General features: G+C 35.1%; 1 long non-coding RNA gene across 3 annotated transcripts in view; it reads left to right on the top strand.

The window, feature by feature from the left end:
- LOC109390425 (uncharacterized) overlaps positions 1-25888 on the top strand; it is an 83168-nt gene that overhangs the window by 15098 nt on the left and 42182 nt on the right. For 2 of the 3 annotated variants that reach the window (XR_002125562.1, XR_002125563.1), the window contains exons 2-3: positions 16473-16555; positions 22379-24171. This is a non-coding gene — a long non-coding RNA (uncharacterized LOC109390425). The remainder of the gene's footprint in view (positions 1-16472; positions 16556-22378; positions 24172-25888) is intronic. The other variant, XR_002125564.1, reaches the window with a different exon arrangement.

A 25888-nucleotide genomic window follows, 5' to 3' on the forward strand; every position in this document is an offset into this window, starting at 1 on the left:
ATTAGAGAAAGATGTGAATCTCGGTGCCTATGTGAATAGGTCTGGGTATTTGGTGATGACAATTATACACATCCCCTTGTAATGGTTCTAATTATTATCAACACCAGGGAGAGTATTATTCACTGAAATTCTAGAGGCTAGAGAAGGGTCAGGATTTCAGGATCATGCAAAAGTCTGGAAACGATCATTGTGGAGAGCTGGAAGGCAAGCCCGGCAATCCTGAATTCCTTTAAAAATTGGGAAACCATAAATGTGTCCCACTGTATTATTTTTCTCCAGCAATTTGGAGCTATCTGGAAAAGAAAGATTAAAGGTATGAGCCTGGTATCTCAGCCCAGCAGAGAGTTTCTGTGTTGTCTCTCTCCTGTGTACTAATACTTGACCACAGGGAAGCTAGTTCGATTACTGCAGAACAAACTCCCCCTGTTGCTTAACAGGGAATTTTTGTGGTAGGCACACCATCTAAGGTAATTCTATTATCCCCTGAAAAAGTGATTGGAAAGGCCAACAGGTAGATTTTGAAGTACAAAATTAAAATCTGCCTTTCATTGGTTGTGTAGTCATTTGCCTCAATTCTCCACTTCAAATTCAATGTGAAGTGCTTTTCACATACTAAAATGTGCCTAGATGTGTAGCAGGCATAAGAGAAAAAGGAATATGTAGATGGAACCTAGACCTTTCTTCAAAAAATTCATGGTGTTCTAAGCATAGTTAAGAGGCTATTTTCTTTATATCAAACTTTTAAAATGAGTTAATGCTTCAAATATTAAATTTATATGCATAAATCTGTGTTTAGACTAGAAACAATTCATTTACAGGGCAATACGTTTTATAATAGAATGTTTCTATAATAAATCAGACTTAGAAACTTCTGGTTTTGCTGGTAGTTTTATAACATTTCCCCTTTAAAAAAGCAACGAACTGTAGACCATAAGTAAAGGGATATATATATATATATATATATATATATATATATATATATATACACACATATTTATTTATTTATTTATTTATTTAAATTAGAGACCAAATTCCAATTATCCAAAATTCCTTTTTCTTATCTGTGTCAGAATTCAAACTACTCTATGTTTCCCTACCTCTCAAACCATGCTGAGGAATGTCAAAGGGTTAAAAAAACAACAACAACATTTAAAATAATGTTCTCATAGGTGGTGGGCTGTAAGCCATACTCGAGTGTACTGAAGGGTGAAAAAGCAAGTGAATGCAGTGAAGTTAGCAGACATTGTTTTCCAGGAGGCAAGAAAGTTAATTTCCTTATTGAGTCTGAAGTACTGGGAGGCATGAAAAATTTTACTGTGCATATTCAAATCCAAAATACAGAGATATGAAATGAAACCTGACGTTTTCAGCTGCTTTAGGTGACCTATTCAGAATTACTAAGAAGGAGGGACACAGGACATCTTTTTTGTACAAGAGTTGTTTTTATAAAAGGCATGTGTGGGTAGCTTTTCTTTAAAAGTAAAATATTTTGACCAATCAAAACTTCAACTAGAGCCATTGTGACTAACTTTAAGTCCGTACATTGAGCTGTACAATGGCACTAATCAAATATTTTAGCTGTCAAAATCCTTGGCACATTGGATTAGTGAAAAAAGAAGCCATAAAAGAACAAGGAAAAATTTTTGACAGGGAAAAGGAGATGGTTATAAACGCAATGAATTTTCTCTGTAGATTCTATTGTTTTCACTAAACAAGTCAAGAAAGGATAATTTAAAATCTCTGCAAGAGAACTTAGAAAGTCAAAATAGACATGAAAAAAGGCCACATAAGACAGTTAAAAGAGTGGGAAGAAACCCCTAATAATTTGTATCTAAGGCCTTTTAATCTCATTGAATATGAATGTGATTCTAACTTGGAGACATTAAGAAATCTAAGATCAGGTTTGTTTTTTCTATTGATATTCAGCTGGAAGGGTAAGTCATACATTATTTAAATAAAGAATAGTAAATCCATTTGAAGGGGGTAGATCAAACTGATAGAAATATGTATTATTCTCCCAGAACTTCACAGACTCCAAAGGCAAGAAGAAGACCTCAGAGGTTGTGCAGTTCATTTTCCTGTACTTAGAGCTCTCTCCAAAGACAGAGTTGTTTTCTCATTTTAATTTTGCATACAAGCAATTGGAATACTGCTGGTCCAATTTACCCCATTCAATTTTGGTTTAGTGATTTCTTCTCTATTATCTTCAATATCCCGTTCATTCAACAATTGGCAAATATCTAGTATGTGTCAGATACTGTGCTAATCATGGAAGGAATGAAAGTAAATAAGAGGGCCTCTCTCCTAGAGAAAATACAGAGTGCTAAAAGAAATGAAATGGGTCCCCGGGGGTTTGGGAAAGGCACCTAAACCAGATGGAGGCAGCCAAAGAAGGTGCATGTGAACTTCGCCTTGAAGGTGTGGTATAAATTAATTAGGAGAAAGAGTAGAAAGTATTTCAGGAGGAGGAAAGATCACATGCGAAAATGAGAGGGTGTCAAGAGTGTGACGGGTTGCAGGAGTTACACATACAATGGCAACTTCAGGTAGGGGAATGGGAGGAGGTGAAGCTATAGTTTTTCAAAATATCTTTTGAGGAGTATTAGTCCTAGTATAGAAGCACTGCAAAAATGTTTCCAGACTCAACTGATTTGGGAAAACAAAGTAAATTATATCTTTCTCATGGAGATTCATAAAGATAAGATTATATTATCATTTAAAAAAATACTGTAGTATTAAACTTTATCACCAAACTTATTGTATCAAACAACTTCTTGTTTTTAATATAATACTTTTACTGCACATAAATTGTGCACACTTAGGAAAACATGGAAGTAACATGGGAGAAAAGGCCATGATAGTTTGGCTTATAAGCCAAACCAAGAACCTTAGGCTTTATCCTGAACACACTGAGGGACAGCTGAATGATTTTTTTTTACATTAATCCAGCACATTTAGCAATATATTTTTTATTATTATTTCTTGCATATTAGTCTTTTTATGTAGAATGATAAATATATATTTTTATCTAAAATGCTTACTTTAAATTTTTTTCTTGTGTGATTCTGCTGGTAATAAACTTCTAAAACTTTTCTCTTTTTTTTCTCGTGTGATTCTGCTGGTAATAAACTTCTAAAACTTTTCTCTTTTTTTAAAATTTAAAAAAGTTTTCTATTTTTGACATATGAAAAATTGTGCATAATTAATGATATGACTTGATGGGTTTGGAGATAAATATATCCTTTGAAATTGTCACTGCAATCTATGCCATAAACCTATCCAACACTTCCAAAAGTTCCCCTCCATCCTCTTATTATGTTTGTGTGTGTGTGTGTGTGTGTGTGTGTGTGTAATAAGAACACTTTATGTAAGATCTACCCTCTTAGCAAATTTTAAGTGTAAATACAATATTAACTATATACGCTATGCTATACAGTAAATCTTTAGCATTTATTCATTTTGTATAACTGGCATATTGTACCCTTTACCTAATACCTTCCCATTTACCCTTCCCCTCAGCCTCTGGCAACCACCTTTCCACCCTCTGTGTCTATGAGTTGGACTATTTTAAATTCATTGTATAAGTGGTATCATGCACTTATTATTTATTCTTCTGCATTGGAGTATTTCACTTCGCATAATATGGTCTGAGTTCATCTGTGTTGTCACAAATATGATTTCCTCTTTTTTAAGGCTTAAAAATATTTCAGTGTGTATGTGTGTGTGTGTGTGTGTGTGTGTGTGTGTGTGTGTGTGTGTGTGTATGTATGGCCAAAAAAAAGTACCCTCTTTATATATAGTACATTTTCTTTATCCATTTCTCCATTGATTGGTATTTAGGTTATTGCTATGTCTATACTGAATAAGGCTTCAATGAATATGGGAGTAGATATATCTCTTCTAGATTCTTATTTCAATTCCTTTAAACATATCCCCAAAAGGAGGAGGATTGCTGGATCATACGGTAATTCTATTTTTAACTTTTTGAGGAGATTTTATTCTGTTTTTCATGGTGGCTACACCAATTTATATTTCCACCAACTGTTTACAAGGGGTCCCTTTACTCCACATCCTGTCCAACATTTGCTCCCTTTGGGGTTTTTGGTTTGTTTTGTTTTTTGATAAAAGCCATCTTAACATGGGTAAGGTGATATCTTATTATTTATGGTTTTGATTTGAATTTCTCTGATATTTAGTGATGTTGAGCACTTTTTCATATGCCTGTTGTCCATTTATATGTCTTATTTAGGAAAATGTCTATTCAAGTCATTAGCCCATATTTCATTTGGTTATTTGATTTTTGCTATTGTGTTGTAGAAGTTTCTTACATGTTTTGTATTTAATTCTTCATCAGATATGAGGTTTGCAAATGTTTTCTCTCATTCTATATATTCACTTTTCTTTTTGTTGATGGTTTCTTTTGCTGGGCAGATGATTTGTGGTTTGACATAATCCCGTTTGTCTATTTTTGCTTCTGTTGCCTGTGCTTTTGGTGTCATATCCAAGAAATCATTGCCAAGGTCAATGTCTGGAAGATTTTTATCCTGTTTCCTTCTGGTGTTTTATGGTTTCAGGTCTTATATTTAAATCTTTAATACATTTTGAGTTGATTATGAAATGAGGTAAGGGCCTGATTTCATTCTTTTGCATGTGGATATCTAGTTTTCACAGCAACATTTACTGAATAGACTATCTTTTCCCCATTGTGTATTTGTTGCATCTTTGTCAAAAATCAGTTGACTGTGTATGTGTGGGTTTATTTCTGGGCTCTCTGTTCTGTTCTGTTTGTCTATATGTCTGATTTTATATCAGTATCATACTGTTTTGATTACGGTGTCTTTGTAATATTGGGTTGTTGGCCAAGTCATGATGCATTTTTGCAACAAAAAACATAGAAAAAAATATGTCATGACTTTTCCGACAACCCAATAGTAACTGTGATATCTCCAGGTATGTTGTTCTTGCTCAAATTGCTTTGGCTATTTGGGGTCTTCTGTGGTTCCATATGAATTTTAGATTATTTTTTCTATTTCTGTAAAAAAAAAGCCATTGTGATTCTGATAGAGATTGCATTGAATCTATAGATTGCTTGGGGTAATGGCATTTTTAACAATGTTAATTCTTCTACTCGAGGAACTTGGGGTGTCTTTCCATTTATTTGTATCTGCTTTAATTTATTTCATTAGTGTTTCATAGTGCAGAGATCTTTTACCTTGTTGATTAACTTCATAACTAAATATTTTATTGTTTTTGATGCTATTTGTAAATGGAACTGTTTTCTTAATTTCATTTTTAGATAATACATTGCTGTGTATAAAAATGCAACTGATTTTTGTACATGGATTTTGTATCCTGGAACTTTGTTGAACTTGTTTATTAGTTCTAACAGGTTTTTTGGTACAGCCTTTAAGGTTTTCTACATATAAGAACATGTTATATGCAAACAGAGATAATTTTACTTCTTTTTTTTATTTCAATGCCCTTTTATTTATTTTTCTTGCCTAAATTGCTCTGGCTAGGAATTTCAATACTACATAGAGTAGGAGTGGCAAAACTGGGTATCCTTGCCTTGTTCTAGATCTTAAAGAAAATCTTTCAATTTTTTACCATTGAGAATGACATTAGCTGTGGGCATTTATATACGACCTTTGTGTTCTGGTAAGTTTGAATTTGTTGAGAGCTTTTCTCATGAAAATGTGTTTGAAATAATCATGTGAATTTTATCCTTCATTCTGTTAATGTGGTATATCATATTGATTGATTTACGTATGTTGAATGATCCTTGCATTTCAGGGATAATCCCGCTTGATCATAATGTATGTATACAAAAATATTATCAATTTAGCCATATTATCAGAAACACAGCCAGAGAGGAAGAAAAAACAAACTATAAGACAGACAGAAAAAGTTAACAAAAATGGCAATAGTAAATCCTCTATCAATAATTACTTTAAATATAAATGTATTAAACTCCCCAATAAAAAGACATAGAATGGCTGAATACATTTAAAAAACAAGGCCCAAGTCTGTGCTGTCTACAAGAAACTTATACTTAAGGACACACATAGGCTGAAAATAAAGAGATGGAAAAACATATTCTAGGCAAATGAGAGCAGGGATGCTATACTTAGACAAGAGACTTCAAGTCATAAACTGTCTTAGGAGAAAAAGAGGGACATTGTATAATAATAGAAAGAGTCAGTTTAACAGGAACCTCTAACAATTATAAATACGGGGGTGCCAAAAAAATTGTATACACACGACTTGTATTCATCTTTTGTTATCGGTATATATTGAGTATTACAATTGTAATACAGTTTTTGCCTTTCTTAAAATGTATATACAGTTTTTGCCACCCTCTGTGTATATGCATCCAACATCAAATCACCTAAATATATAAAGCAAATATTGACAGACAGCAGGGAGAAACAGACAGCAATACATGAATATAGAACACTTCATTATCCTACTGAACATAATGGAAAGGTCATCCATTATTATACAGATTATTAATTAGAAAGGTCTTATATAGAAGATCAATAAGGAAACAGAGGACTTGAACAACACTGTGTGCCAAATCTATCTAATAGACATATATAGAAAATTCTACCATACAGCAGCTGAATGTACCTTCTCAAATGCACATGAAACTTTCTTCAAGATAGATCACATGCTAGGTCATGAAACAAGTCTGAACAACTTTGAGGAGGCTGAAATCACATCAAGTATCCTTTCTGACCAATATGAAATCAAATTAGAAGCCAGTGGCAGGAAGAAAACTGGAAAATTCACAAATATGTGGTATTTAAACAATATACACTTGAATACCATTGGGCCAAAAAAGAAATCAAAAGAGAAGTTACAAAATACCTTGAGTTGAATGATTTTAAAGCGGGGAACAAACATGATTAGATTTTAATTTTAGAACTTTCTCTGGCAGTTTTGGATACTGCCAGCATTGCCAGCTTCAGAGGCTACATAAGAAAGGGGTGAGATGGATGCAGAGAGACTGGGTAGAGGCTAATGGGATTTACACACAGCAATGCATGCATGAACTAAAACAACATTAATGGAATGAAGAGGCAAGAATAAGCAAGAGGAATATCGATGAAGTAGGTATTATAGAATGTGACGGGAGCTTTCAATAAAAATAGTGGGATCCTGAGGCTATAGAAAGATGTGGTTGTCAAGGCAGGCACAGGAGGAAGCCATGGACGAAGAAAACTTGGAAGACTGTTGGGGCAGAAGTCTAGGCAAAGAAGAAAAATCAGAGGAGCTTACACTTGGAGCAGTGGCTCAGGAGCATGATGCTGAGGATAATGTCTGGGGCTTTCGTTTCTATTGCTACTAGATGAGGGTACTATGGAGTACTAGATGATGCTTCAAGTATGTGGTCCAGTCAACAGCTGTCCATAGGAAATGTTCTATGCTTTGGCTTGTTCCCTAGTTGTACGATTACCTACACGCTTGGCTTCCTATATACCTTCTTCTTCCATTGAATGTCTACATGTAGGTCACACTATAGTAGGTTTCTTCAAGGATAGTTTAAAGGAATCCTGTATGGCTCTGTCAGCTGTTTATTCACCTGATTCACCTAGCACTCCTTGTTTGTAATCCTGTTCTTGATCCTCTCACAAATTCCATATCCATTTAGAATCCTGTAATTCTCATGCTCACTTCAATTCAGCCTGTGAGATGATAGTTCTGCTCTTTCTTTTGACCACCCTCTGAAACTACGGTTTCACACTGTGGTCATACCCTTGCTGGCATCTAGATATAATTTGTTTGTCTGGTAGGGTGACTAGCTCTCTTGGTTTGCCTGTGGCTCAATAGTTTCCAGGCTGTGGGACTTTGTTGAAACCGGGTAAGTTGTAGACACACTAGGACAGGTGGCCACTCTAAGTCGCCGTCTGTCTTATACATCACTATCTCCCAGCATAGTGCCTGCCACATGGTAGACCTTACATATTTCAAATAAACACTACCTGTAGTTAGTTGAACACCTGTGATTTACCAGCTATTTACATGCATTATATCAGTTTATCTTGATGGCAGATAATATTCTGTTTATTTTGCCTATGAGAAACTCGAAACTGAGGAAGTTGTCATCTGCCCAAGGTCACATAGCCAGTAGATAGCAGTCATAATCTGAACCCAGATCTGATTTCAAAGTTATATGATTTTCAGAAGGCCACAGTGCCTGTATACCCTCCCATCATCCACCTGTTAGTGCTAAGCTTTGTGAGCTGTCAGAGACAGGCACCTAGGGAATGAGGGATGTTAATAGAGTGCAACACTTTGTAAACTCCCAGTAATAGCTACTACCCTTTTCTCTCCAGGGCTCTTTTCCCCAGGGTGGCTTGTTATCTACAAGAAACATGCATTCATGAGAAAGAGGAAATTCCTAGTTATCAGCATAAGTTACACATCAGACATGTGTAGTTACTTTCATCTTTGTGCACGTATCATAAAACATATTGCTTTAATAACCTTAAGCCTTCAGATGCTTTTAAAATAACACTTTTTATAACTGAAAGTAAGACACCATAAGGATAAAAGAGAAGATTTCTTTCCTGGGTTTACTTACACATGTATCTTCACAATGGAATTCGTGGCTTATATATTTTTTATTGATCATCTCATGACAATAGTTGACATGACACCATCAATTTTGGAAGAATATAACACTCCAACCACTCTGAATCCTCTTTGTAGTTTAGATTTATAATGTGATGTTGAATTCTCTTAATAGAATTTTAATATCAGATTAGTTACTCATATGGCAGCTATTATTTTAATGTAAATTGTATTGTGATTAATGAATGTGTCACCCTTGCATAGCAGTAACATATTTTCTCTTTGTTTAATCAAATTTTAAAGGAGATGGAAAAAGAAATTCTGACATGACTCCTACTAGAGATGAAACTGATAATGGAGATGTAGGTCAGTGCTTCACTTTCCCATATGTGAGCAGTTTCCTTGATATGGTTTTTGTAGCCAGGGGTCACAGTGGACTGAAGTGTATACAGAGTCACACATCCATCATTAATTACATAATCTGGTGAGAAAGGTTCTCCTTTTCTAAAGAGAACAATAAAAATGAAAATACCCAAGCCATGAACATACAGTCAATGCTTCCTTTGCTTGATACTTTAAAAAATATTCTTCCAAAGGGTCACTGTTTTGCTTCCTTGGCATAAAAAGTTTAAGCAACTCTACAACTTACAGATTAGTTGTTTTAGCAGATTCAATTTTTAAAAATGTGTCTAATACCATATTCATTAGACTGTTCACTAATTAAAAAATACCCTAATGCAGAAAGTATCAATTGGTTACCAAAATGCTTTAAGAAATAGTCTCATGAATTTAAAGGATAATACTTTGTAATACCAAGTCAAAACAAAAATGCCTTTGTCAGCAGAAATTGGACTCTTTGGTAGTTTTCATTTTTGAAGAAAATAAGAATATTTTTATTTATATAACTAAGTATAGTGAAGTATTTGGGCAGTCTACATGAGGATTATGTGCAACAAACCCAGTGAGTGATAATCTCAAGACCAATATGATGGTCATTGCATAAAAGAGTCAAACCACTCATTTGCCATACCCCCCCCCCCNAAAAAAAAAATTCAAAAAAACAAAACAAAATAAAAAACTAAAGAAACCCCAAACAAAAAGCAAACAAAAACTTTAATTTATTTGATTCCCAATTACCTCTGATAAAAGAGATTTCATCTATCCTTATAGGCCCCATAAAGTCCAATATAAAAACTCACACCTTTTTGGCACTTGTAAATATGTATTGATTGCTTGATCTATAATTTTGAAATAACTGTGTTAAGAACATGGAAAGACTGCTGTTGAGACATGCAAAAGAAATTGATGTGACATATCTCAAAGTTAAGGGATTAATCAATTATACTTCAAATTTGATAGACGGAGTAATATCCCACTAATTACCAGAATTTAATGATCCATCTTTGCCATCAATTTATTGTTCCTGCCTTGAGCTAGGAGAGGGCCTAATTCCTGAATTGGATGTGGTTGGGTAAAAGCAGGGCTTCTTACTAATACTCAATATGGTTCAGCACGTTGCCATACTTGACAAACGTTATTTCTATTTAAAAGTCTTGTTGAAATTCTCACAATTTTATAATCATTTAGGAAATATTGGTGCTTTAGAATAGTTTCTATGATTCTTCTTTTTGATGGGGGCTACTGTATATTCAAAATGTAAACAGATCTACATCACATAAGTTACATCTGGCTACAATTTAGGAGTCAAATCAGCACTTGGGGGGAGGAGTTAACAAGAGTATACAAGAAAATGGCAGCGCTGGTGCCTGGGAAAGCGGGCTTGCTGAGTAACTATGACCAAGTGAAGGGAAAGGTGTGGAGGTTCCTCTTTTCTACTATATGCAGGGAAGGATATAGAACTTCTAAATGCAAGTAGGTTACAAAGGTAACCAGTTTTTGTTGTTGTTTTTTCCTAATTAATGCTGACACTCTGATTAATAGTCTATGGCTGTGAGAGAGAAGTTAACACTCTTTTACCAAATAATGCTGATGACAATTGAAAATAAACTACTAGAGAGATGTTTAACTACATGCTGAGATGTGTAATGTGCATTAAAAGAGAAATGTCTGAGGCTTTTTAAAAAAAAATTACTAAGAAACGCATCCTAAGTCTTTATTTCTGAAAGAAACCTTTCTCTAGAAGAATTGTTTCATTGGCTAATATTACTTATATTACTTACATATCCTTGCTTTAATAAAGAGTTATGTTTCAGTACCAAAGGATATATCTCGATCTCTTAAATATAAACAACTAAACTCTGCCTTCTTAAAAAGCACAGATGTGATGCAGTGAGCTAAAATTGCAGGTCTGGTGTTTTCAAGCGGTGAATAAGCCTAATTTTATAGATTGGCTCTCCTAAACTCAAACCACAGCATAGCAGCATGTTGTATGCCTGAATAGAATCACTAATAATGAATTAAACAACCCACTGATTTGGGAACAGAAGGAACAATATGGATTCTATTTACTAAGCCTCAGAATCTTTTGAGGCAAACCTCATATCACTGAGTGATATTGAACCTCTCAATTCCTGGCCGTGTGTTCATTTATAAATAGCAACATATCCTTTATTATTGAAAAAAAATCTGCAAAGTAAAAATTCTTCACTCCACCAAAACCCGTCGTGTTTCCATTCTAGAAGTGCCTCTCTCCATGTTCTCTTGAGAAGAATGTGGAATCTGTATATATGTTAATTTGGTTAAGTCAAAAAGAAAATTTCAACAACACAAGAACAAGAGCAGTTCACCTAGAAAGAAGTAAAAATCAATTTTATGTCACACTTTTTGCAATAGAAACCTACTTGTGAGGAGGTAGTGGAATATTACTGAAGTATTGAGGGAAAAGAAGAAAGAAACCCATTATTTATTATCTCACAGTTCCTGTGGGACAGACGTATAGGTACATCTTAGCTAGGGTTTCTGCTCAGGATTTCACAGACTGCAATCAGGTCTTAGCACAAACTCCTTTTGTTGCTCACTGTTGGCTCGGCTGCTAGAGGCTTCCCACAGTTCTTTGCTGTGTGAGCTTCCTGATGGGCCTTCTCACAACATGGCAGCTTACTTCTGGACCAGCAGGAGAATTTCTTTCTCCAGTCTTCTAAGTGAGAGTTTATATAACGTAACATCATCATGGGGGTGACTTTGCATCACCTTTGCTATATAAAGTAACTCTAATCAAAGGCATGGCATCTTATCATCTTGGCCCATAATCTATCCTTTAGAAACACTTGCAGGGTCCACCCACACTCAAGGGGAGATAATTATATAAGGGCATGACTCACTGGGGTCACCTTAGGGTGTGTCCACCAAATCTTTCCATCCTAGGAACATTTTAATAGAATATTTAATAAACACCAGTATACAAAGTTTTTGTTTAATTTCAGAATAGTCAGTGGAGGGTTACTAGTGGAACAATCAGTTTAGAAGAGCCAGCTAAACATTTTCCTTCCAAACCTCCCTGATGCAGAATCTTTTCTCTAAGGGCAGTGCTCCAACCTTTATGTATTTGCTCTGTAGGCTCTAATGGGAATCATAACATCAAATTATAATATACATTATTTATTTCCCATTTCTACTTTACATTCTGTGGTTCAGCTTCCAAGGAGTAGAGAGCATACATCCTTGCAAACTTGTAGCTCTAAACTCCATCTTTAAAACGTAGAGGAGAAACTTTGGGAGAAGGATGGTGTGAAGAAGCAGGACTGGGTTAGCCGAGGGGAAGGTTTGAAGGAATCGATGCATACATGAGATAAAGAAAAATAGGAATAGCACTGGAATTAATGAGCTGACTTTGTAATCTTGTTTATAGCTCAGGAGCATATCAAAGGAGGAATAAAATCAGCTCAGTTGTTTATTCACACATCTATTATTTTTAAATCTCCAGCTAATCAGTTAATGAAATGTTAAAAATCACAAAAGTTTAGGTGTGAGAACTTTCAAGGCTAAGGCATTACTCAAGATTAACACAATGTGTTTCATTCTATAGTCAGCAGTGATCCCAGCTAAACACTATTCAGGCAGCCAGTGACTTATCAATGCAACACAAAAAAGGCTATTTTTCTGTACAGATTTTTGTTTTAATTGTTCTATCTGTCTTTCCACATGGTTTCAGTACTTGGTGGACGGCAAGTATATGTCAGCACAGAGGGTGCAGTTGGCTTTGATTTCCAGAAGCTGATTAACGATGGAAGCAGAAGTTACCAATAAAATTGACTCTAATGGGTGCTTGGGGTGTTGTTAGTACACAGATGCAGACAATAAGCCAAGAGAGGAACAGCTGATGTACATCTTGAGATCAAGATAAGAGGTGGTGCTTGGAGCTATAGTTTAATAGAAATTGCAGAGTATTTATAGTACTTATTGTATTTGTGGTGCATTAGTCGAATTGGCAAGAGTGTAGTATTAAAAGAGTCATGCATCTAATGCTCAAAAGCATGTTGAATAGAGGCTGAAAACGTCTAGCGCTAGCCAGTCTTCTAATATGCCCATGGCAGTCACTGATGTGGGAGAGCTTTACAAATCAGAAAATCTGCCCAGAACTTTCATCTGCTTAATGTCTTTGTTGATTTTTTTTTTTTTAAGATGAAGTCCCAAAACTTTATATGACCTATGAGACTTCCCGTTATGGCTTCCTTGGCCCCTTTTTAGCCTTTGCTTAATGTGCTCCAGCCTTCCTGGATATTATTATTTTCTTTCAAAGCATCTGACTCTTTCTGGCGTCAAGTTTTTCACACATACTGCTCCTTCCCTTACTGATACCCTCCCTTTTCCTTTCCCTTATTGCTCCTACCCATTGTTCATCTCTCAGGTTAAATGCCCCTTACTTGAGGACGCTTTCCCTTATCCTCACAGTAAAATTAGTCACCTTGTTATATGCTTAGAGCTCATTAGACCTCCTATGGTCCGTCACATTATGAGATGTATTCTTTTTCCATCTCCTCTGCGCTAGACTGAAAGCTCCGTGAAGGCATGTCATCGCTGTGTCCTCAGCCATGAGTTCAGGGTTGGGAACCCAGCATGCTCCTGGGTCTCTCTTGCTCAGGTGGAGTGATTGAGAGCAGGCTTTGGAGCCAGAAGCAGTCAACCAGCACAGTGCAGAGTGCCACCGTGGGCAAGTTATTGAAACTCACTAACCTATTTTCCTTCCATGTGAAAAGGAACAGTCTTCCTTGCAGTTTTCTGAGCATTAAATGAGATCATGCATATCAATCTATAGGAATGGTATGAATCCTGTGGTTGATAAAGCACAGATCATTTGGACGTGGTCTTCATATGATATGGAACTCATTATTTTCCTTTGTTTTTATTTCTTTTCTTGATGAAAATTGACTCTGCATGTCCCAGATTAATGAGAAACATAACATATTTCACAATATATGTAACTAATTTAACTCATTTTTGACAGATTTATCTAATGTCTGAGAGGTTTTTTTTTTTTTTTTTTCCTCTCTGAGTCATCAGGGTTTATGTTGGGTAATTGAAGTTCTTAAAATCTACACCTACTTCCTCCTGCAGTGATGTAGACATTCCTGACACATGGTTGGCGCTTAATAAAGGTTAGGCCTCTCGTGGTATCCTTATGTCCTGTGCCATAGAAACTTTCCTCATCTGTTTATTCTCCATCTCTCTTTTAAGAGGGAGAAGTAGAATAAAAAAATAAAACAACAGAAAAGGAGTTTCAAGAAATGGTAAAAAAAAAAGCTTTTAATAAGGAAGGTTTAGCATGTTGTGGAAACTGCAAAAATACAGTGGTAGAACAGGGTAGGGTTTCCACACAGATTTCATTGACACTCTACTTTTTTTGTTGACTTACTATTTTTGTCTAGATAATGTTACTGCTAATAACAGTAAGAGTACTAAACATTTTTTATGTATTAATCTTTGCAACAACATTTTGGGTTAGGGACTCTTAATATCCTCATTTTAGTAACAAGGAACAAAAAGAGGTAAAATGATTTAAGGTAAAAAATATCACCATATGGTATGATGGAACTGACATTCAAACTCTTAACTACTGTGCCACTAAGCAAAACACTGAAAGTACATTTCACATGTTTTACAATAACTAAGAGCCACCTGTGAAGCACTTTTTTAAAAATACGTTTTTCCTGGACCTACTACCAGAGACTTGATTTAGCAGGTTGGGTTGAGGCTTAGAAATCTATATTTTTAACCCATGGTTTTGATGCACTTTAAATCAATATTAATCAGATTAACTTACTACCTTCAAAATCAGGGGTTCCAGAATGAATGATTATCATAAGTATGTATGCTGGTGGGATAAGTTTGTCTTCAAATTCCAGGAATCAATACTCATATCTGTGGTATATTGTGATTTAGATCCCTCAGACAAACCTGACTCATCCATGTGCTCAATTCACTCCACATAGCTCTCTTAACTTCCTTTCTATGTTGCAAGCCAGAAAGAACTTGCTGCAACGAAAACCTGATACAATATATTTGGTTAAGTTGGGGGAAGGAAATCCAGGACCTCCTATGAAGTAAGCCTGTTGTGTTGTTATTATTATAATAATTCCCTCTGCTCCACCCTGAGAGACTAGAATGGGTCTGGAATGACTTGTTTGTGTTGAATGTGCTATACCCCAGTACACTGTTTCCTTTTTTAACCTCTTTTTCTTATTTCTCACTAAAAATTACATCTTCAGTTAGACAGAAATATAGCACCTGTCCTGACTGCAGGCTTTCCTCTGCCAAGTTGCACTTGGTGAATCCGTGATTACATTCTCCTGAGGCCGATCAAACAGGGTAATCAGCCTGCCCATACTGACCCAATTAAGTTTAATTAGCTGTTTTTTTATCTTTAAATTTCCTAGCTAGGTGGATTTTGTGATTTTTATTAAACAATGAATAAGAGCTGAATCTTTGGAATGAGGGGGCCTCTCAGGTATTTTTTTGTTGGTAATAAAACTCCAGGAAATCTTCAAGTCAAGTTTCCATAAGGAAGTCAAATGATACAAAAAAAAAAAAAAAAAAAAAAGAAAAAAAAATCACTTCTCTTTGGCTCTCTCTTTTAAACAAAATATGCCCCTGTCTCATTTTGAACAAACATCAGTCTCATCTATTATTCTTTGCCAAGACTGTGTTTTACTGGTAAACTTTACATGGTGGCAGGCTCACCACTCCTCATTTGGAGACTTTTCAATGTTTTCTAGTAGTTGGGAGTCAGCTGGATAAGTTTGAATATAGACTGTAAACAAGGTTTCAAGGAAATAGTGAAGGATCTAGAATGAAAACAGGATGAAAGTAAGCCAGGAGTTGAATTAGATGGAGAATAGGACTCCTAGGAGGTATTCGCCATAGAGAAAATAATTGTTAATGAAGGGGGAAAAAGGATAATGAAAGTGGATGTGCTGAGCTTTTCATATTGAGCTATTTTGTAATCAATAATTTTATACAGATATTACCAATATTAGGTGCCAGGGCACTTGGAAAGTGTTTTGCTTTAATTTTCTCAATTAATTATTACAACAAAGCTGTGAGGTGATTATCCACTTCTACTTGATAAACAATTGCTTATGACCATTAAAGGATATGTACGGTTCTCCCTTTCTTTGCCCTTCTTTTCTTCCTTTCTGGTCTCTCTCTCACTTTCCCTATCTCTTGCCCTCTCCTTGTTTCCCCATCTCTCCCTTCTTTTCTCTCTTTCTCCTCCTCTCCTTTCTCTCTCTCTCCTTCTCACCTTTTTTTGCCCCTCTTCTTCCCTTGTATTCCTCCCCCAACTTCCCGTCCTTTAGCTCAGTGTTTTCAAGCATTTCTGTACATTGTAATCACTTGGAGAACCTGTTCAAACACCAGGTGTTGGACTCTACCCAGAGTGTCTGATTCAGCAGGTGTGGGTTGAGGCCTGAGAACTTACATTTCTAACCATTTCCCAGGTGGTGCTGCTTCTGGTCCAGGGACCACACATTAAGAACAACTTCTTTAACTGACATCGATGACCTGGTCTCTGCTTCCACAGGTAAACCAACAAAACTTTAGCTCAATCTTAGACTTTGTTTGTAAAATTGCCGGTACTGTCCTAGGCCATCTTCATTGGCATTCTATGTAATGAAAATTTGTAAATACTTAAAAAATGAGTATTTGATAGCTTTTCTGATACACTATTATAATATTAATACTATCCATCAGAATTACTTTCAAAATGGGAAAACATGAAGCTTCCAAATTGGGGTAATCCCTGAGCTGTATATAATGCAGCTTCAGTGAGTTGTGAAGAGAAGAAAATTACACAAGTATAAAAGATTGTAAGATTTTTTACCTGATTTAAACAACTTCTAATTTTACGTCCAAGGCAATTTCTTTTTAAATCTGTTTTTCTTTGCCTCTGCTCTCTCTTGCACTGTTAAACCATTGCCCCTGATACATATTAAATGTGATTTAGTTACCCGATCTTTGGGAAGAGATGCAATAACTTAAAAGGGTTGCTTTCCTGGTTGCTAGGAAAGAACCAGCTGTTGTCTGTTGGCAGGACCACACTGGAGACAGAGGAAGAGTTTAGGCCAGGGGGACATAGAACAAGGATAGAATGGAATTCCTGCAAACATTGTTCAACCCTAACTTTGAAAATAAACTTCTCAGCAGCACTGCATTACCCCTTCCTCTTAGAAACATCACATGTTCTTTTCTGATACTCCTTGGATCTCACTGGCAGCTCTTTTTCCTCGGTTTCCTTTGTTAGGTCTTCCTCTCCAACCTCTAAATGTAATGTTAACATGCCTTTGCATCCGGAGACCTATTTTCCATTTACAGCCATTGTATGAGTGATCTTACAGTTTCATATCTTGAAATAATGTATATATGCTAGTGCATTCCAAATTTATGTCTTCAGTCCTGACCAGTCCTTTTAATCCAGACCGCTGTAGCCAACTTGCCTGCCTACATGATATCAGAATTTAAATGTCTAATTTTTATCTCTATCAAACCATGTTTATAAATAATGTCTGTTTTTCTCAAAAATGATTTCTTTCCCAGTTTTATTTATCCTAATAAATTGTATTTCCATTTCCTCAGTTGCTCAGGCCAGTTTCCTCTCCTTTATATCTCTACTCCATTAACCAACCCTGTTAGCTCTGTCTTCAAAATACTTCTCATTATATTCACCCTTGTCCAAGCATTGCTGTTTTTTCCCTGGACTTTAGAAGCACCCTCCTGACTTCCCTGCTTTAGCCTTTATCACTCTGCAGCCTTTCTTCACAGAGCACCCAGAGTGATCTTGTAAAACATAAATTTTATCATGTAATGTTTTTTGCACAAAATCCTCCAATAACACTCCTTCACTAAACCCTCACTTATAGTGATTACAATGACCACAAAGAGCCTCATTTCTTGGCTCTCAGATTCACCGGTGTCACTAACTCAGGATGGTGGCTCACTGCATGTGTTCTTCCACTTCTTGTCCCTAGACTGGACTCCTCTGCTTGGAATATTCTTTGTCCCTAAATGCCTACCTCCCACTAAGTCCTACCTTTAAAATGTCTCTATTAGGCCTTCCCAGACGCCCTTCTTTCTCATTTCTTCTTCCTTCTGTGGCGTGGTTGGTTACAGAACTGCTTCCTTTGCTCTTTGAATATCCTGTGCACATCATTTATCACTAAACTGAGAATTACAGTGGCAGAGCCAGCCACCCACCAGATTTGGACTACTCATATTTGGATTGTTGTGTGTGAGAAAAATAAAATTCCATCTTATTAAGTGGTTAGCGTCTTGGTTCTTATTGTTATAGCACTTAACCCAAACCGTATGTGATACACTAACTGAAAACGGTAAAGCACAACTGACATGCTTACTACTTTCACTTATCCCCCCATCGAGTGCTTCATGTAGCTCAGCCCTGTTCTGCTTGAATAGCCTTCTTTGAAGCCTCTTTAGATAATGGACTCTTGGGTAACTGAAACTGCACATTCCCTGTTTTTAGGATCTGTTCAAAATACACACAATGCAGGCACGTCATTAAACTACTCTCCATGGTCTATGTTTGACCTATGCAAGCTGAACAAATTTCCTCTCCTGAAAATAAGGAATTTTGCTAAGACAGGGGTTGGCAAGCTGCGGCTCACGAGCCACGTGTGGCTCTTTGGGTACGTTCTGTCTCAAAAGTTTGCTGACCCCTGAGCTAAGAGAAAGGCAGAGGCTGGTGGTTGAACCATGTTCCTGTCCGTAAGCCCGATGAAGACACAGGAGCGCCTCCCCTGAGGGCTCCCGAGTCCTGCTCCTTTGTGCTTTTTTTCAGGTCTGGTTGCTCACATGTCTTCCTTGCTTTTAGTAAGATAGCCCTGTATCCTTAGAATCATGTATTTATTTTTTAGATAAAAAATTTAGTTTGTAATAGTTTCACATTCACAAAAAATGGCAAAGAACTATCTTTTGCAGAGAGTACACCTCATACCCTGTTTCCCTGATTACTAATATCTTATAATGATGTGGTACAATGATAACAAATAATGAAGCAATATAGATATGTTATTAAAAATGTCAGTAATTTATTCAGATTTCCTTAGTTTTTGCCCAATGTACTTTTTCTGTTCTAGGATCTAACTCAGGCCTATTATGTTACATTTGATTATCACGTCTCCTTAGGCTACTCTTGGCTGTGACAGTTTTTCAGATTGTCTTTGTTCTTGATGACCTTGACAGTTCTGAGGAGTATTAGTCAAGTATTTTGTAGAATATCTCACAATTCTGATGTCCTAATGTTTTTATCATTAGACATACCATATGTGTTTTTTGACAGGAAGGCTAAAGAGGTAAAGCACTATTTCATCACATCAAGTCAATAGTACATACTATCAATAAAGTGCCATTTTATCATATCAAGGATATATAATATCAATATTGACTTTAGTTACATGGCTGAGGTAATGTTTGTCAGGTTTTTCAACTGTAAGTTTACTCTTTTTCTCCCTCCTTTCAATACTGTCATCTTTGGAAGGAAGTCACTATGTACAGCTCACACTTAAGAAATGGGGTATTCTACCTCCTTTAGGACTGAGTCTGTACATAAATTATTTGAAATTCTTCTGCAGAGGAGATTTTTCTGTTCTGTCCCATTTATTTATTTAATCAACTGACTGCATTTATTTATTCAAAGATTTATTCATACACATATACTATAGACCCATAAATATTTATATTTGGGGTCATAATCCAATATAACTTAATTATTTTGTTGTGTAAAGTGCTCTAGTTTCTTTATCTATCTGTTTCTTTATTATGCACTGTTCTGTAGCTTATATAATTCCATCCATGTAAACTAAAATGCATTAATGTTCTTGTTTGATTGCTTGTTTTGACAGCCACTTATCCTGCAGGGATCACACTTACCTTGCAAACAGTTTTGTCTTGCTTATGTTGTTTCCAGCATATCCCAGTTTTATTTAGTCTTTGTGCTTTTCAATCTTTCAATTATCCTAACTGATCTTATTCCTTCCAAGACAGTCAGACCTTTTTTTTTCCCTTAAATTTTTAGCCCTTCGCTCAAATTCATTGATAAGAAATAGGGATCAGCACAGGAGGTTGCTCTAGAAGTTCTTTCATGAGGAAAACAGTTCACATCGGCGCCACTTTTCCCAGTGAACTCATGATGGTCATTAGTAACCCCATTTTCTTGTCTACATAGTCACACTCCACTTATTTAGTAACTTGTGAGCTTTGGCCAGGGAACAATGCCAATATAAACAATTGGTATGTACAAAATTTAATAATCTTTCAGAAAATCAAGATATTTGACAGCCCTCAGTATTTTAAAAGATTCCATAATTGAAAGATTCATAAAATGATTAACTGTATTGATGAGTTCTTTCTGCTTCCTGCATTTTATTTTTCCAAAAGAAAGCTAATTATCTTCTTATCTACTGTATTTTGCCATGTATAGTGCCCACTTTTTTGCCCAAATTTATGAAGGAAAAATAAGGATGAGCATTATACATGGGCAGTACTAATTTTGTATCTATATAAATGTTTTAAATTCTTTTATTTATGCTTATGAATTAACAGTGTAACTCTAGAAATCAATAATAATATCTGTATGCAAAATAATACCCTGGAATACAATAATCAGTTTTGTTGAACTTATGAGCGACTTGCAATGATGATAAGTTCTTGGCCTTTTAAGATGCGTAAATATTGTAAATTTGTTACCAGTACATAAAATTTCTTGTTCCTTGTATCTGTTCTTGTTTTGTAATTATTTGTTACATAAAATTTCCTGTACCATAATATGTTAAAAAATAAATGCTAAAATTTCTTTAAATACAAAAAACAAGTACCTAAATGTGAACAAATAAAAATTTAAATTAAAAAATTGAAATGAAAGACTTTTTTCCCTGAAAGCTTGGGCCAAAAATTTGGGTGTATATTATACACAGGAGTGCATTTTACATGGCAAAATATAGTATATTGTATTTGATTTTAGTTATCTCTAATAATGTTTATTGCTACTCTTTCCATTTTGAAATTCATTTCAGTTTAGAAATTTAATAATTTTACTTTCTCTATTATATGAATATTATACTTTTTATAGGCAGTTTTAAAATCCCAGGAAATTTTTCAATGTAAGGGTTATTATCCATGTACCATAGAGAAGAATCTCACATAAACGTTTCATGAGAAAACCTTTTGATTTTGAGTAATTTAGCACATTGCCCACCACTCAAATAAAAATAACAAAATGTGCAAAACATGTACTCTTTAGTAACAAAATTATTTAATCTGTTGTGCTATTTCTTTATATAAAGCATGAAACCTGAGGGACATTTTGTTCAACTCCATGTTACTGCAATTCTGTCTTTCAATTGCTCTTCTGATGCCATGCTTGGTATCTGCTTATAGACTTGTAATACATTTTTCTCCCTTTCCTTCAAATTTCAATTTAAAGACATTTTAATTAGTCATGTTCTACCAGTTCTAACATGGTCTATCAGTTTTCTTTAAAATACTGTCACTTGATAAAATTATTCACTTTAATATAAAATTAATCAGAATTGTGTGATTATTAATACTATTAATATAATACCAGGATGTTTGACTCCATCTCACTTTTTCTTTTTTCCAACACACACACACACACACACACACACACACACACACACACAAGTTCTCTGAAACTAGCCTCTTCTTGGGTTAGCTAACTAAATGGATGGTCACTGCTTTTCCTTTAGTACTATTCTACCTCCTACTGGCCTTATGGGGAAGATTTTAAATTGGTGATTATTTACCCTTTGAGGACCATTTGAGAATTTGATGAAAACTATAAGATTCTCAGAACAATGCACATAGATGAATTATTAATCTGTGTGTGTGGCAGGGAGGGAGGACTGGATTTTTGGACTTCTTGAATCATGTTTGTGGACTCTAGATTAAATACTCTTTCATTAAATTGCCAATCCAAGTTTGTTTTGGAGGATTTGTTTCAGTCTCCTGAGATAGGGGAACACACGGGTTGTGTGAGGGGTATGTGTTTTCGCACTCTTTTCTCTTTCTCAAGAGAACAAAGTCTTTACTGCTAATCATGGTTATTAGGACCAATAACAGTGGTTAATAATGACTGGTGTAAATATAGTCTTTTTGTCAAAAAGTTTTTAACTATATGTGTAAAACAGAGATGCTTGCCTGCTCGGGCCTGAGGAATCAGTCTTTACATTCAATAGAGTATATGATTCTATGAGTTTCTTATTAACAACATATCTGCAAAACTTTGAATCGTTGATAAACAGAGATGCAGATTTCCTTCTCTTGTTCTTCCCTTTACTTTATGATGATTTATAGTCCGTTTATTCTCTTTCAGTTTCTACGATTCCCCCACTCCCTCATCTTTCCAATCTAAGGTCTGTTCATCTGCTCCAATAAACTAGAGAAACGATACCACCTCATGTCCTCCAACAAGACCAGCAAGCACATCAGGAGAGATGCTTTTATGTGTGTCCAGTAGGAAGGCAGACAGATGCTTCCCTGGAGGTCAGTGGAAGCATTTCCATACCTTTCGTATTTGAAGTCACAGTACTTTGTGACTTTCCCTGGGGAAATCCTCCATAAACATCACAACAAATTGCCTCTTTGCTCTGCCTTTTGACATTAGAACCACTAGACCCTGTGTTGATTTACTCCCCTTCTTGTTGGTTTCTGTTGATTCATTAATCATGCCATTGGCACTCAAGAACTGGATGTCACTTCCTTTCCTTCAGAAGAAGCTCTTGATTTTTTTTTTTTAATCTTTTGTAGTTAGTGTCAAATTGGACACTGAGTGATTTATTTGGGTTTGGGAAAAAGATAAGCTTTGTTTCTTAGCTTTAGCATGATAAAAAAGCACTTCCCAGCCTGGTCAGTTAGGGTAGGGTTGGAAGATAGGTTCTCTTATTGAGTTTGAAACTTCCTGCTGGGGAGACCTATTTAAAAGAATGGAACAACATCTAGTAATCTAGTAAAATCTTACCAGACATAGTAGGTAAAGCAAGAGGCTTTGAAAACAACTGCTGATTTTTTTTTTTTTTTAAAGCCATTGAATGGGTTTCATGGATCTTTAAGCTACCAATTAAACAGGTTATGGTCAACTTTTAAATTTACTGTTCTTCCTTGGCCATGTTGTTAAGTGCTAATACTTCTGTGTCCTGGAAGGTGATAGTAAAAATCTCACGTAGATCGATTGGAGTGCTATGTGACATTTAAATTTGGAAAATTCTTTAATATTTGCAAAATAACAGTTTTCCCAATGTATATTTTCTTTAATTGATTGTCTTTCTGAAAGTGACTTTGGCCAAATAGACTATGGGATTTGAGATAATGATGAGATTTCTACTTATGGATAGAAATGGTTCTCACTTTAAAAATTCCTATTGGAGCATTGCATTGCACTTCTAGGCATCTGGGCTCCAAAATAGCTTTTGACGTATGTATGCCAGATATAAAAAAATGCCGAGAAAGAAAGTATAATTGATTATAAATGTTTTTGCAGGAATCAGTATGTGGTTTTCCTTATTGATTTTAGTAAATGCAAAATTAAGTTATACTGAATTACTGTTGTAATTATTAATTGTCAGCATAATTCTAAAACCTTTCACCCAGACAATCAAAGCATTCTACTCATTTCCCCAATTGATTAAATAAATGGAAAGTTAAGTAATTAGTGTGAGCCAGAGAAACAGAGCAACGACCAAATGTGTGGTTATTTATTGACCTGTTGCTAAGAAAATCATTTTCTGAAGACCCTTCAAACCCGTAACATCTAGAAAATTATTTAAACATGTGTTTCTTGGAAAAGAGAAAGTTTACACAGTGTTTGGATTATATTAATAGCATTAAAAAAGTATATACAACAATTAAAACAGGACTTTTATAAAATGCTTATTATTACAGGAATGAATTTTGAATTACAAAGGCCCTAATAAATCTGGGTGGATGACAGCATTTATCTTCCTCCTCCTCTCACTCCTTCCTCCTCCTTAATAAAATCCTTTTTACTTCTGTGTTCCTTTGTATTTTGAGACTCTGGAAAGAACTGAAGCAAAACTACTGAATATCCTAACAATAATCCAATCCAGACATAGAAACTTTTACAGATCTCCTAATGAGGCAACCTGCTGGGTAAGTAGCCCCATTTTGTAGTCCGATCAGATCTTTTTTGACGAGAAAAGCTCACTAGTTCATAGCTGACTTGCTGAGCTTAATAAGGGCGATGTACACGGTGGACTCTAGGAAAGAGACAAGAATGTTTTGATGAATTTTTTTCTCATATCAGGCACTCACCCAGTTAACAGATCCATAAAGAATTCTCTGTTAGTATCTGTGCAAATGAAAATTCATGTGTCCTTCTCTATAATTCTGAAATCCCAAATCTCAGAAAACTAAAAGCTTTCCTTTGACTGCAAAATCTGACATCAGCTGAGCTGAGGTGACTTACCATCATTTTAAAGCTATACTAAATTTGAATATTCATACATTTAATTACAGAATATTAATGTGTTTAATTACGGGGTGCTACCTCAGACATCAGTGGAGGTATGAAACAAAGATAAAAGAACTGTCTACGAGACATTGCTGTGTATTATCTTTCTAAGATCTCAATAATTATGAATTCTGAAATGCAGCCCAAGAGTTTTAGTTAAGAGACTGTGGAGTTGTGCTACCACAATTGTAAATCATTTGGCAAAATGTTTTATAATCAGTCCTTCATTACTATTTTTTTTTACAGTATATTCGTTTCATATTATGATTGATTACTTGTTTGGCAGACAAACTTTCTAAGAATAAAATATATTTTTGAACTATTTTTCTATTGAACATGCACTGTATGTGTGGTTCCCACTGAGTTATATTGTGCCTTTTTTTAACGTATATAAAAAATATGCTTATTCTCTCACCTCTAGACACTTTTAAGTCCAAAGGTTAGCATACTATCCATATCTTCTGTATCTTTTCTTAGTATATTCTACACATAGTTTTATGTCAGTATCATGAATGCTTGTATCATTTAAAATATAATACTTTCACTTCAAATATAAAAGTAGATAAAATAGGAAAAACTATTATAAAGAACTTTCATAAACTCATTTATTTAACAATTAATTTTAATTAATTTATTTATTTAATAATTAAAAAATTATTTAAAAATTTATTTAACAATTAAAAAACTTTAACAATTAATAACTCACAGCCAGTCTTTTTTACCCCTCGCTTTCTTTCTCTCCAATATTGTTTGATGCAAACTTAAGATACTTTCTTTTTGAAAAATTAATGACAAAATGGCAGTATTTTGAATATGCAGGGTCTGTTTGAAAGGAATCACGTGTAATGCTCCTAATTTTTGTTTTTCAAAGCCCTGTTAGCATCCTACTGCTCATAAAGACTACATATAATAAATAAATGCTAATACTGGTAGATTGGCTACCTAGGACAATATGTTTTCTCAATGCATGGGCATTTTTGAAGTCAGCTTCTTATTTTACCATTGATAACTGCCAGTAGGTCAGAGGAGGTGACTGCTGTGCTACTGGTTCTGAAACACTCAACGGTGATATTTAAAACTTGTCTTTACAACAACCAATGAAAGTGACCAGTGCAGACACTAGATTTACTATGTCTAATGAAGTTGACTGGCTCTGATAAATCAATGGTGATAAGGTAACAAGATGAGCTAAGTGATCATGTGAAAAACATTGACTTTTCAATGGATGCATGATCAGACTAGCTGAACCTGTATGCCTTCTTAAGAAAGCAACATTTTGCTTTGTTTAGAGATTAGCAGTTTCTAAAATCATGTATCTGTTTTACTTCTTAATCTTTGATATTTCATATGATTTAA

Source organism: Hipposideros armiger, unplaced genomic scaffold (assembly GCF_001890085.2).
Source record: "Hipposideros armiger isolate ML-2016 unplaced genomic scaffold, ASM189008v1 scaffold_268, whole genome shotgun sequence".
Classification (NCBI taxonomy): domain Eukaryota; kingdom Metazoa; phylum Chordata; class Mammalia; order Chiroptera; family Hipposideridae; genus Hipposideros; species Hipposideros armiger.